The sequence below is a fragment of the Canis aureus genome, chromosome 29 (assembly GCF_053574225.1).
Source record: "Canis aureus isolate CA01 chromosome 29, VMU_Caureus_v.1.0, whole genome shotgun sequence".
In the NCBI taxonomy this organism is placed as follows: Eukaryota; Metazoa; Chordata; class Mammalia; order Carnivora; family Canidae; genus Canis; species Canis aureus.
In genome coordinates, this window is record NC_135639.1 from 12700013 (window position 1) to 12713188 (window position 13176).

At 38.9% G+C, this 13176-nt stretch overlaps 1 long non-coding RNA gene across 1 annotated transcript in view; it reads left to right on the top strand.

Annotated features, from left to right (window-relative positions):
- The window catches only part of LOC144301044 (uncharacterized), a 27270-nt gene extending 14322 nt beyond the window's left edge, over window positions 1–12948 (top strand). The window contains exons 3-4 of the long non-coding RNA XR_013367774.1: window positions 10916–11084; window positions 12741–12948. This is a non-coding gene — a long non-coding RNA (uncharacterized LOC144301044). The remainder of the gene's footprint in view (window positions 1–10915; window positions 11085–12740) is intronic.
- Window positions 12949–13176: the final 228 nt, after the last annotated feature.

Sequence of the window (13176 nt, forward strand, 5' to 3'; positions counted from 1 at the left end):
CCTCCATAGGCTAAGATTTAAATTCTCCCTGACTATAGTGAACAAACAAGAACGCTGACTTATATCAAAGCAGACGTTTCCATTCAATGTTGGGAGAATTCCAACTCTAGTAATGCAAACAAGTAGACAAATAACAAGAACAACAGAATAAACAACAGAAGGGGTTTGAAAAAGGCTAGGTGTTCACTAACTCTGAATATTTAGCAGCACTCCTGGGTGGCTTAGACCTGTGGCTGCACACTGTGGGAGTGATGATCTCAGTATGGCAACAAGGACATTTTTAAAGCATTTTCTAAAAAAAATATACTTAGGAGCACCTGGGTGGCTTGGTGGTTGAGCGTCTGCCTTCAGCTCAGGTCATGATCCCAGAGTCCTGGGATTGAGTCCTGCATGGGGTTCCCCTTGGGTAGCCTGCTTCTCCCTCTGCCTATGTCTTTGCCTCTCTCTTTGTGTCTCTCATGAATAACTAAATACAATCTTAAAAATGAATAAATAAAATAGAAATGTACTTATTTGACAGAGAGCACAAGCAGGAGGGGCAGAGGGAGAGAGAGAGAGAGAATATCAAGCAGACTCTGCACTGAGTACAGAGCCCAACATGGGACTCACTCTCAGAACCTTGAAATCACGATCTGAGCAAAATGAAGAGTCAGATACTTACTGACTACACTACCCAGGTACCCCAGGGACATTTTATTTATTCAGCAAGGTAGCATTAAAAAGCAAAATCTCACCTGTAATTCTCAGGTGGAAGATACATTCCCCCATTTGTCACAGTTCATTTACTCTCTCCTACCTTATATCTTTCTACTGGTTGTCTGCTCTAATCATTTCTATTACCTGTCTGGCTCTGAAGGCAGATACAACTGAAACTGCTGGCCTAAGCATTTAGTGCTTTGAAGATGAGGTATTAAAGCCCAATTCCAATCTTATAATTATAAAAATCTGAACACAGGACTTTAAGTTGGAAATTATTATCTGCACCTTGGACTTTTAATATTTTTATTTTGTCTGATGCTTGCTAACATAATTCAGGTTCATTAGCCATGATTTAAAACTAGAATTTAGGATTAGGTGGCATTATCTACTCCCAATTGAAAGTGGCAACCTTTCTTTCTTCTTCTTTCTTTCTTTCTTTCTTTCTTTCTTTCTTTCTTTCTTTCTTTCTTTCTTTCTTTCTTTCTTTTTCTTTCTTTCTTTCTTTCTTTCTTCTTTCTCTTTCTTCCTTTCTTTTTCTTATTTTTAAGATTTTATTTATTCACGAAAGACACACGCACACAGAGACAGAGACACAGGCAGAGAGAGAAGCAGGCTCCATGCAGGGAGCCCCATGCCGGACTCGATACCTGGGATCACGCCCAGAGCCAAAGGCAGATACTCAACCACTGAGCCACCCAGGCGATCCATTTCCACTTTTAAAGATGAGTTTGCTGAATTATTTTCCTGGTTGATCATGCTGTTAAATATTGAATAATGAGGGCCAAAGATCAATAATTAATAAAGAAATATTAAATATTCTTAAAGTACATTTATAGAGAACAAAAGAGTCTTTGTTGTCAGCATTTGGAGCTGTCCTGGAGTCATTTTGACTATCACACAGAGAAACGAGTAAGTAACAGTTCTAAAAGTTCAACTGCTCGGAAGCAAAAAGTGGTCTTATAGAAATCTTAATCATTTAGGCAAATCACAGCCATTAAACTTCTCCTCGTGGTTCATGACCTTTTGAATCAAAGAGTAATGCAAATATAAAAAAATAACAGAACCGAGAACATGGAAGCCCAAGAGGTCTGTGTCAATGACTCAACCCATTTGGTAGGTTTGTTCTTGTTCTTGCCTTTACTTCGTAGCTTCAACTTGGCAGGAGAAAATAAGGAGAGAAAAGGCCTAATGGAGAGCAAATGTCGCACCATCAACATGGCTTTAATATTTAATGTATTAGAAACAATATATATTTAGGTTAAAGAAACTTTTTCTTTCTTTATATGGAGCAGCAGAATTCCAACATACAGTGTTTTGAAAACCAGAGCCTCCTGAATAAGAGTTTAAAGTTATTTCTTAGGACGCATTTAAGGAGTTTCTGGATAGGGTCATATTTTGAACATATGTATAAAACAGCATTCCATAATTGATTTATTAACATATGAGGTCATGTTTATGATTTCTTTCTGAAATATTTAAAAGCCAACTATAACTGCATAATCCTATAAAATCTATTCATCACAAACCTGCTTCAAAAGTTCATAAAAAAGCACAAAAAGAGCCAGCATATTGTATTTAGTTACGGTTGAAGTTTGTACTCCAAAGGATAAATGAATACGATTTGTATTTGCTATGGATCAGGCTGTGTTTTATTCACATTGTATTACATCTCAGGAGACAGTTTACTTAAATAAGTCCAAATGGCAGAGATTCAGAAATGCAGAAAAATGCAAACATCACATTTTTTTTCCCATGATGGACAAGACAGGAATGATTAAGAAATCCTTTAGAAAATATTACATTTTCAAATGTTTTCAAAAGGCCACAAAATTCCTAAAAGCAAAATCCCTTCCCATCCCATTCATCTTTAACTGCCCTGTCATTGCATGTGATCTTTAAAAATATAATGTGCATACTTCGCTTTGCTAAAGCCCTTTTAATTTAGGTTTCATGGGTCCTTTATATTCAGATACATTACTTGTCATCGTCCCCCGCTGATCTCAATGCTTACCAGAGAAAAACCAAGGCCCTATGTGGGCTCAAAATAGGGTGGGCAATTCCTTTGTGGCACAGTATCTGTATTATCAGAGAGCCCCTTCTTTCTACAAAACTGCTTCCCCCACAAAGTGTGTATTAATACCTTATTTCTTTTATTGGGGGCGCCTGGAAGAGGTGACCTATTGAACTAAATTGACTTTAAGTTGTAAATGACTGTTAGTAGGTCTCTTTCTGAAAATGATTTTTATTAGAGGGGAGGGAAGAGATCTGGCATGTACAGGAGTTTTTAGAAGGGGGAAGAAAAACTTTGTGGGGAATAGAGAAAAGGAAAGAAAAGAGAGTCCCAGAGTATCAAGACAAATAACCTGCTTCATAGTCCACCAGAGAAAAGAAGTAGAGTGGCATTGCCTTGACACTACTAAATGCAAGGATGATGGTTTTTCATGCTGGACTGTTAACCCAATTGTAATCTGGAGAAGATTTTTTTTCTTTTTTTGGATAGTAGAGCTAAAGTCTAATTTTTTTTTTATGAATAGAATCACAGCTTGTGTGCAAAATACCCATGTCAAATCTTTTAACTCAACAATTAATGAGAAAACTAGTAAGATGCAATAGGTATAAAGAAAGGCCTTTGAATAGATGCATATAGAAGTAATCAAGAATGCTGAAATGAATTTGCTAAAGATGCACAACTAGTCAGTATCTCCCTGGTATTAACCACTTGCCTCTCTTCTGGGATAAAATGCACTTATATCTGTATGGACGAGAATCACTTGCATCCCTGTAAGTTTCCTGCAACTTGTAGAGTTGTAAAGTAGTTAAAAAACAATGAAAGGTGTAGATCCCTAAAGAATCAGATCAGCCCCCAGGAAGGATGTGTTTAGACCTGGTTTTCTTAATCTCATTCTGGGACAGATGATTTTTCATAGTGGACGGCTGATTTGTGCATTATAGAATGTTTTACGGCATCCCAGCTCTCTATCTAGTAGATTCCAGTAGCAATGCTCATGTTGTGACAACCAGAAATATCCTCTGAAATGCCCAAATAATGCTTGGGACAAAAATCACCCCAGTTGAGACACTGGTTTCAACAATGCCCCACATTCCATTGAAAGGACACTGGTAAACTCGGACTGTTCCCAAGTTGTCTATGTTTTTTCCAGATAGAACAAGATTTGGAAAAGTTGAGTACCTTGGCCAAGATTGTGTAACTACTAGGTGGTGGGATGGATTACAAAACCATTTTGGATTCCAGAGTGTATTTATTTTTCATTCCACCACTCTGACGATAGGAATTGGTGATATTTAGCTCCTTACACGAAATGCTCCCTTAATGATTATAATCCAATATAATTCCAGGCCTTCTTGAATTTGCCTTAAGAACCATTTCTGCTTGGTGTCCCCATTGAAAGAAACATGAGACCAATCCAAAGGTCTAGAGAAATAATGTCTTCATTGAAGTCTCTTGATGAGGTAGAAAATGCAAATTTTATCACATAAGAGACAGCAAAACTTCTTAAAACTCTGTCCTGAGTAGGCATCTCCCTTCTGAAAACACCTCTGCTTCTCTTTGTGGCTGCTTCCCTAACATCTCCTCTGTGTCTCTGAAATTCCAACTCGCTTCTCTTACATCCCGGAATCCCAGAGAGAGGCACTGGCCCTTGTGTAAATCCATTTGGCCTCTTTATTTATTGTCCAACTCATCTCTCCACCCCTTATCCCAATGAATACAACAAGGAGACCTAAAGGGGAGAAAAAGGGAGTAAATGCTATAAACCTTTAGGTTTAGTATTTTTTATCTTGTACGGAAATGAAAAACCCTTTTTAAATGAGACTTCAGATAGTAACACATTTGAGTGTGTATTGGAAGATTCTAGAAGCAGTGACACTCTAGGGGCAACGAGCCCTGCTAGTGTCCAGATCTTGTTTTCTAAATACCAAAGTTTCCATTAACAGAAACTGGGGTTCTTCAGAGAAACTGCCAGGGGAGAGAGAAGTGCAGAGTGAGCCCAGAGTATCTTGAGCCAGAAAGCAAGGAAGTCCTCAAAGATGGATGGGGAGATGTCAAAAAGATACAGGAGCCAGCTAAAGGAGTTCCCATTGCCAAATTCGGGACAATTTGAGCAGCAGAAAGTTATGGATCATAGCACAAAGAATCCAGAACTCCATAGTGATACTCAAAACAAAAAGAAAAACAAAAGCCTTTGGGTGCTGGGGGAGAGGGAGAAGGGAAAGATTTTCTTCACCGACAAACACCAACTAATGAACGTAGAAGGAATGACAGAGATAGTATCTTCAGTTCGTCTGCATGATTTTAATGTAATTTCCCCTAATTACCAAAGTAATTACATATTTTTAAATGAAAAATAAATCTATCTGTATATTTACTCATTTAGCTATGCATATATATTTGCATTTTATCTTTAGATTCCCCTGCTAAAATAAACTTTAAAAACTATCATTTATTTTATTTTTTTATTTATTTATGATAGAGAGAGAGAGAGAGAGAGGCAGAGACACAGGCAGAGGGAGAAGCAGGCTCCATGCAAGGAACCCGACGTGGGATTCGATCCCGGGTCTCCAGGATCGCGCCCTGGGCCAAAGGCAGGCGCCAAACCGCTGCGCCACCCAGGGATCCCTAAAAACTATCATTTTAAAACTATTTTTATATATTTAATTTATATGTCTGCCTAGATTTCATTATCTAGGTTTAGGAAATTTAATTTAATCATATTTTAATTGTTACCCACTTTTAAAGTATTTCTTTATTATGCTATAAATGGACATCATCCTCCATAACTCTGTGTATAATTCGATCATTTCTTCCAGACAAACTTAGAAAAACTAAGTACCAATACCTCCTTCCTGCAGTGGGCTTGCAGGACTTTGTGAGTTATGAATAGCAACAGTCAGGCTAATTTCCATTTGCTGGGCATCTGTGCTCTGGCCTGCAATTTATAGACATCTCTCATAGGGTCCCACCAACAACCTTATGAGTTTGGCCATCCTTCCCCATATAAATGAGGGTGTGAAGCTCAAAGAGACCCAGTTGTGCAGAGTTACAAAGCAAGGAACAAGACGTGCTGGCACTGCAAGTCCTTTCTCTGGGTCTCTCTAGAGCCTAAGCTTTTCCCACTTGGCTAAGCTACCTCAAACAATGTGCTAAAAATAGGATCCAGTTTCCTGTGACTTTGTGTCTCCTTTTTTTGCAAACTATAACATGCTTTTTAATCATCCCATTTTCTTCAATACCTAGGATGGACCCATTCCCCAGAAGGCTAGCTGAGCCTAACATGTCCCATCTCCCACACCTCATACAGGGGTGTGTGAACAGGACACACACACACACACACACACACACACACCTGATACCTTCAGGTCTAACCCAAAATCATGATTCTCCTTTTTTTCCTATTATTTATCTCCCTTTATCCACAGACGGGGTGGGGGTGGGGTGGGGGGGTAGCCTGGTTCCCAGCAACATCAGTATATTTACATATTTTTTCAATCTCACCATACAATATTTCAGAAACACTCTACCAGTACTGTTGTCAATAACTAACCTACTGAGTCAAGTTGAGGTCCTTTATGTCTTCAGCCTATATCCCGCTGACAGTGTATAGGTAGGAATATGCTCGAAACTTATTTAGATTATTTTCTTCCTTCTATGTGATTATGCTATCAATTTCATGTATAGTTAGGTCAGCTTATTTCCATTTGTATACAAATTTAGGGTCTTCTCCATCATTTCTGATTTAACTCCATGTGTGAATATAAACATGATTCAACAGTCAAAACTATACACTCATGAAAATCTTATTTTTTTCTTTATTCCTTCAACTATGTTCCCACCTACCTCTTGTAAATAGCCAGTTTAACTCATTTCTTGGCTTATGCTTCCTGTATTTCTTTTGCAGGAATATCTTATTTTTCCTTCTGTCTTACGCACAAGTAGTACATTATATATATATATATATATATATATATATATATATATATATATATATTTCCATCTTGATTTTCTTTCTCACTTAACAATATATCATGAGAATTATCATCTACCAGTTCATATAAGTCTTCTTCATCCCCTTTTTTAAACATCTGCATGTTACTTCCCTGTGAGTCTGTTTCATTGTTTATTCAGCCATTCTCCTAAGTATTGGCATTTAGACTCCTTCTAGTAATTTGCTATTATAAATCACAATTTCAAGGAATAATTTTCTGCATAATTATTTATATTCCTAGAGGTATATCTTCAGAGGAAGTTCCTAGAAGTTGGATTTCTAGGCCAATAGGTAAATGCATGCATAATTAGATGCTGCCTGCTAGCAATGTATGAGTACCCATTTCCTCGAAGTTTCATCAAGAAGATGTTATCAAATTTTTGACATTTTGCCTATCAGATTCAGGGGAAATTGTATCTCTGTACAGTTTTAATTTGCATTTTTCTTATCTAAGTGACGTTAAACGTCTCTTAGTGTGTAAGGGTCATGCAGTTGACCCTTGAACAACGTGGGTTTGAACTGTGTGGGTCTACTTACACATGGAATTTTTCCCCATATATACAGCACAGAACTGTAAATGTATTTTCTCCTTACAATATTTTTAAAAGCATTTTCTTTTCTGTAGCTTACTTTATTATGGGACTACAGTACAGAGTACATACACAAAATGTGTGTAAATGGACTGTTATTGGTAAGGCTTTTGGTCAACAGTAGGCTGTTCATAGTTAAGTTTTTGGAGAGTGCAAAGTTATATATGAATTTTTTACTGTGCACAGGGTTGGTGCCCCTAACCCCCACATTACTCAAAGGTCAATTGTATATTCATTTGTGCATACTGTGTATGTCTACACAATTATACAATTTTTGTGAATTTTCTGTATATGTCTTTTCCCATTTTTCTGTTAAGTTTATTCTTTTTTCCCCCATAATTCTTAAGAGTTCTTTATGCATAAAAGGTAATAAACCTTTGTCTGTGATGTTTGTGGCAACTACAGTATTTTATTCCAGTTTAACATTTGTGTTTTGACTTATGATCTTTTTCACACACAAAACAAAGTTTTAACTCAATGTTTTCTTTGTTACATCTGGATTTGGAGTCATAGTTGGAAAACCTTCCCACGTCCCAGTTACATAATGAAACTCACCTGTGTTTTATCCTAGTCCATGTATGGTTTTGTGTTTTACATGTCAATTTCTCACCCATTTGAGGTTTATTTTTATGTATGGTGTGAGGGAAAGGAAGATTTTTAAATTAATTTGAAGGTTGACATTTGCCTTATCGTTTGTGTGTGTGTGTTTTAAGAACTTGTTAGAATGTTCGACTTCTAAAATTTAAGTGCCATGAGGACAGGGGTCATTGAAGTGACAACATTAGACTGAGGACTCTCATGTGTGGGAGACGTTCTCTCTCTGAAGGGGCTTGTTGGTGCCAGAGTGTCACCATTCAGAAGTCTCAGTGTTAATCAGCACTGGCATGGAAGGGGTGAGTCACGGCTGGGTTGAATCTCGTTGAACAGACAGGTAAGCTTCCCTCTGGCCAGGAGGTAAGAAGATAATGACAGAGCAGACAGGGAAACAAGAGAGTCTGGGTGAGTCAGTGATGAGTTCAAAGGCAGAGGAGTTACCCCCAGCTGAAGTGTGGAGGCTGATATAGAGGGGTGTCAGTGGTGGCATGGCTGATTCCTCAAAGGGCCAGAATGGTAAAGATCAGAATCAGCAGAAGATGAGAGTCCTGGGTTGACCATGAAGCCAGCTGGGAAGATGGTGGAGCCGGCAGCCATGATGCGCCTCTGCCCAGACAGGTCTTGTTAGTCTGTGTTCTTTGCTCCGGATCTTATGGGTTGGATTTAACACAGCATTTAAAGTGATCTGTGTTCTCCAAACTTGGGGGTGGGAAGAAAGAGAAACGTCAGCCAGCTGAGGGAGTTTTATGGATAAGTCCCATGGGCATTCAAAAATGCATTTTATAGGATGAACCACAACTTACAAGGATTTAGAGAGAGATTTCTGACACAGACCATGAAATCTGGCTCACAGAGACACCCATGAGTCAGGCATATTGCCCTTAAGTAAAAAAGAACTAATTCCACTGAGTGAATTATTGCTGAATATGAGACCAAAAGAAAGTGAGTATTTTATTTTAATTAATATAATTGCTGCTGCTTCCCCCATCCTCTCCTGCCTTCTCTGTGGTGGGGTCCTCTAAGCCGGATACAGAGAGAACTCAGGACCTGTGCTGGCTTCTGGCCCAGACGGGATCGAGGAGCCCTGATCTTATATTCACAATCTAGGAAGGCCCAACATAATACTTTTCACTCTAAAATGATATTGCCTGTCAATCAAAGCCAGGAGGACCTTGTAGTAGGGAAGGTGAGAGGCTCATTCTAAACTAAGGGAGTGGGACAGGGAGCCCCGTTAGGCTCAGATAGCACTCCGGAAATGGAAACCCAATGAGGTATCGATGGAAATGGAATGAGAGAACAGGTGATTCTCTTTCCTGAGTCAGGAGCCAACTGCTGTTTGAATGTGGGAGGCAGACAGGCCGGACAGATCCTGTGAAATGGCTTCCAATTCCAGCACGTCTTGTTCCTTGCTTTGTAACTCTGCACAACTTCGAGCCTCACACCCTCATTTGTATGGGGCAGGATGGCCAACCTTGCAAGGTTGTTGGCAAGACGTCTATAAACTGCAGGGTGGAGCACAGGTGCCCAGCAAATGGAGACCAGCTTGACTGTTGCTGTTCATAAGTCACAAAGTCATGCAAGCCCACTGCTGGAGGAAAGTATTGGTACATAGTTTTTCTGGAAAATCTATACCAAAAGTTCTAAAACTTCCCATCCTTTGAATCAGCCATTCCACTTCTCTGCATTTATCTGGAAGAAACAGTCAAGATGTACACAGAGAATTATGGATGAGAATGTCCATTTTAGCATAATAAATAAATACTTTTAATTTGGCATAATAATAAATTGTTTTGGCAACAATTAAAGTATGGTTAAATTAAATCCCTCAAAATTAGATGACAAAAGTCTGGGGAAAAATAAAAATAATTTATGAACCAGTAGTTTTCAAACTTCTTTAGCAGGGAAACTCAAAGAATCTTCTATGGAATCAAAATACATACACACAGTTATAAATATACGCACATACATATATATTAAGATGGATATTTAGAGCTATAGATATAAACATAGATTTATTATTAAATATATATACATGCTTTGGTGAGTAGAAAAGTTATTTAAAATTATATAGAAAGAGTGCCTGGGTGGCTCAGTCAGTCAGGTGGCTGTCTTGGCTCAGGTCTTGATCCCAGGGTCCTAGGATTGAGCTCTGTGTCCTGCTTTCTGTTCAGTGGGGATCCTGCTTCTCCCTCCCCCTCTGCCTGTTGCTCTGCCTGCTTGTGCTCTTTCTCTCTCTGTCAAATAAATAAATAAATAAAATGAAAAAATAAGATTATATAGAAAAACTGTAGAGAAATCATTCCAATGTGTTCATAGCTATATGAGGTATGAATATACTCTTTTACTGTGTCTTTGTTCCACAGATACTTGTTATAAATATAAGTAAAATTGTTGGGATAAAAATGCATGTTGGGCTTCTTAATAAACATAACAAAATCAATCTTCTTATCCAATCTCCAGTTGGCATTCACAAGGCTAGACCTCTTCCTAATCAACTCTGACCAGCCAGCTCATTGTTGAATGCTCTGTATTGCCCACCAAAGGCATGCCTGAGACTCAAGACGCTTGACTGACATGTCCAAGGCATATTCTTCTCAGTCTCTTAGGCTCTAACCTGATGGCAAGTCATAGTACCAAAGTCTGATGTAGACAGAAACTCCACTAAACAGTGCTCCAACTCAATACTGTGTCTACCTTTCTATCATTGGTTGGAATTAGAAGCATCACTATAAATATGTCTGGATCTTTCATAAAACTACTTTTTAATGAGATGCATTATCCTATTGTTATTTGATGACAATAAACTCTAAGCTTCAGTACCAGTAAGTTTGCCCCTCCTAAAGAAGTGATAAACTACTTTTTACCAATTAAAGGTAACTGTCTTGCTGGGTTTTCTTTTTCTACTTGGCCATCAGGAAGCTCTGAACTAGATTCATTGTCCAACTAAAATATGTATCTTATTACTGTTATAATTCAGTATAATTATATAATCATCTTGATTTTTAAAATATTTTATTTATTTATTCATAGAGACATAGAGAGAGAAAGAGAGAGGCAGAAACACAGGCAGAGGGAGAAGCAGGCCCCACACAGGGAGCCTGACGTGGGACTCGATCCCAGGACTCCAGGATCACACCCCGGGCTGCAGGCGGCGCTAAACTGCTGCATCACCAGGGCTGCCCTTCATCTTAATTTTTATGTAATTTCTAATCTTATTCTATTTTCTTTTAGCTAGCTTGATTACGAATTGTCTTATTCAAAAACACTGAGATGATAAGTGTCACAGACATGCTCAGGCAGAGACTTCCCAGGATAACTCTGCAGTAGACACTCAGACAAAGTCTGGTCCTCAGCCTGGTTGTCCTAGAAACCAAATACTGTCTAAACAACAAGCCAGAGTATTCTCTTATAGACTATCTCAAGCTAACTCAACTCATAAGAAAGCAAGAATGCTAATAATGCTATGACCACGTTAGCTAATCATTGCTAATGTTTATTGAATGCCTATTTCATGAAATATAGTTGTAGGCAACCAAACTGGTATTTTCTAGAACAAAAAACTAGAGCTCAGTAGTCTCTTGAAGACTGTCTCAAGTGAACCAACTTCACAAGAGGCCAACACCAATTGCTAATAATGATAGGAACAGATGTTCACTACATGACATATTCCTACAAACAACCAGGATGGCCAGTATTGAAGAGTGGCTGAGAGCATAGTATTTGAACTTGAGTCTGGGTTCAAGACCCGGCCCTGCTCCTTAGTCAGTGTGTGACTTTGGGCAATTATTTCACTTTTCTGTGCCTGCTTTCTCATCTGTAAGATGGAGATTAGAGTAGTACCTATCTCTAAGGACCCTGGAGAGATGTTGCCTAGGGATTCCGCCCAGGGAAGAGAGGACAGAGCATAGTGGAAGCAATGAGGGTCACGGAGAGTGAGTGTAGAGGTGGTGATAAGAACTCCCATGGGAAGTAAAGTCCTGATCATAAAGATAATCCATGGGCTGGGATGGATTCATGACCAAGGGACGTAAACTATTTTAACGAAGCGTCCCCCAACCCACGTGGTTTGACCAATGGTGCCCTTCCTGGGCCTAAATCTTCAGGTTAGTGCATGAAGCCCATGGAGTACTCAGCAGCCCAAGACTTACATCTGTTTTGGTCCCGTTTGCATCTCTTTTTGGCTGAAAGTTAAGCACAGCCACAGCCATCGAAGCCTCCAAAGGACTGCTCACTTCTCCAGCATTTAGCTTCCTTTCACTGCTCAGACTTCTGCTTTTTTGGGAAAGCGGCTCAGGCATGCTGCCTTCATAATTTTTCCCTGGTCACATCCACAGAAGAGATTGCTGTCACATCTCAAATGTGCATGCCATTTTTTAAAGAGAGCTCATTTTGAAAATTGTGTTGATTTTATCCTTTTTATACTAAAGGATAAACTTTCTCGTCCAGTTCCTACGACCACTTTAGCCCTGTATGTCTATGCACCCAGACGTCTATGTGCTTTTGGGCTCTTTTTTTTTTTCCTTTCTCTTTCTCTTTCTCTCTTTCTCTTTCTCTTTTTCTTTATTTCTCTCTCTCTTTCTCTTTCTGTATGTTGCTTCATATTCTTTCCTTTTACCTTTGAAAATAGGCACAGTGTCATTATATTTTAAATCTCCATCAATGATATGAGCAAACACGTATTTCAAAAACTTTTAAATCACTAATGCATTGGCCAAGGGAAAAAATAATTTTATGATTTTTAAAATCTACACGCCTGCCCTGCTGGTGGGGAGAAGCCGGGGAACCAGGAGCTGTTTTAAAAGCAGTCATGGCAGTGACACCGTCAACAGCAACAGCGTCTGCTTTTCTCTTGCAGCTCCAAGGGGAAGAGCCAAACTCGAAGAAACCAGAGCTGTGTGCCTTGGTACGGAAATAAGTCATAGATTATATTCTTCCTCGAGTGAAATACTATTCCAACTGAATATTTATATTCTTCCCTCCACTAAAATGCTATTGAAAATGAATGTGATTCTTGTGGGAATTTGAACATTGCATATTGTCCAGTTGACAGAGTCATTTATAAAAGTTGGGATATCTTATACCCCATCCGGGCTTAATTAGAGTTTATAAAGATCACTGGCAGTTGCAATAGAAATATTGTATGTTTCCTCCCCCCGGTGACTTTCCCTAGTTCTTTTATGAGGGCCTTTAAAACTCATTTAAGTCTCGCTGAAGTTATTCATAAAGATAGATACCAGCCATTCTCCGGGAGAGTCTGATCCTCTGCACCTTCCTCTTCCCCCAACATTTCT